Below are 1,715 nucleotides of genomic sequence, written 5' to 3'. Positions count from 1 at the left end.
GCAAAGGTTTGTTTCCTCATCAAACTTCTTACCAGCACTTGGAGGTGAGATACCATTTGACGGTAATAAAGAAACTGCAAAGGTTTGTTTCCTCATCAAACTTCTTACCAGCACTTGGAGGTAAGATACCATTTGACGGTAATAAAGAAACTTCACCATCTTCCCTTTTGACCTGGCATCTTTGAAAGAATGTCATATGGCCTCATGATCTTTTGAGGGGCTAATGACTTTGTTTGAAGGCGGACGAACTGTTTTCGGGGTGAAAACTGCCATTCGTCGACTGGTGCCTGGGGAATCAACAAACTGTTTTCCAAGGGGAAAACTACCATTTATTGACTCTGTGGGGAACTAAACATCCCTGAAACAGACAAACTGTTTGAAGAAACTACCATTTGTCGATCTCTTGAGTATTTAACAGACAAACTGTCTTTCCTTGGGGAAAGACTACCATTTGTTAACTCCGCTGGGGATCATGAACTATCTTCTGGATGAAGACTACCATTCACTGATTCTGTTGGGGAATCATTTGTCGATCTGCTGGGAGATTCTGAATTATTCTTTGACAAGAAGTGGCACCTCTCGACCTTGTTGGGGAAATGCCAAACTTTTGGGGAAGTCCAAAATGCGAAGCAGACTATCTTGTCTGAAGAAGATTGTCGAGCGTTGCTCTGCGGGAGATTCTCAGTTTGAGGGATTCCAAAAGTGAACAAACTATCTCTTTGAGGGAGACTACCATCTATTGACTTGCTTGGGGAAATCTCTCTACATGGATCGTTGTCTTGAAGGAAAAAGTTTCTCCAGGACTTGCAGGGGAAACTTGAGTTCATGCCCTCATGACTCGGGCATTCTCATGATTAAAAGCCTAATTTGACTATGCAGTTGTGATGTAATGTATGCATGAATATTATGACAATTATAAAATGTAAAGTGAACGTGAATAGAATTGTCGCGGATGTAAAATCCTAATGATACGACTTGAATTCTTGTTGATCAGAAGATGTCCTCTTCTTGGAGTTCGAACTCTGTTGGGAATACCTGGTTATCAGTGGTCCGCTGTTCGAAATGAGTAATATGAAACTGAAGTGAAGATCCGTCATCGGGAGATGTTCGCAAAGCGACCTCATGGGGAAATCTTGATTCCCGGAGTCTCAACCGTTCTCGGAGCAACTATTTGCATTCTTCCTATTGTTTGTAAACCTTAGAAAGAAATTTCACCTTTATTTTTGCGAGTAAATTCATTTTTATTTTATGAAAACATTTGTTTCAAGAAAATGACTGTTTAAACTTAAAATGTATTTCAAGAAACTGAATAAGACTAGATTGCAAAGGAAAAGCACAAGGCTCAAATTATTATATATGGAATGGTAATCAGCCAAATGCTTGATTCCATGGAGTATTTACAAAGTTGGAAATTGGTAATTTTTGGGAAAAGGGCTACGATGAAACGTGACGACCGTTATCTTTCCTTTCCACTCCGAGTTGCGCTGTATTCGTGTTTTGTAGAAGATGACCTGCTGCTGATGAATACTCCGCTATGGATTTTTGAATGATCAAGTTTGTTCTGAACACAGTTACTTGCCATATATCCCTAACTTTTGCGTAAACTACCCCTTTCGGGTTTTAAGTTTACCGGGATTGATTATTTATTATTTTTATGTCTCTAACTTTTGCCTGAATCGCCCTTTCGGGTTTTCGATTCACCGAGACGCTCTTTT

The sequence above is a fragment of the Vicia villosa genome, linkage group LG2 (genome assembly GCF_029867415.1).
Source record: "Vicia villosa cultivar HV-30 ecotype Madison, WI linkage group LG2, Vvil1.0, whole genome shotgun sequence".
NCBI lineage: Eukaryota > Viridiplantae > Streptophyta > Magnoliopsida > Fabales > Fabaceae > Vicia > Vicia villosa.
The sequence above is the reverse complement of the archived record's forward strand: the minus strand, read 5'-3'. Positions refer to the sequence as shown.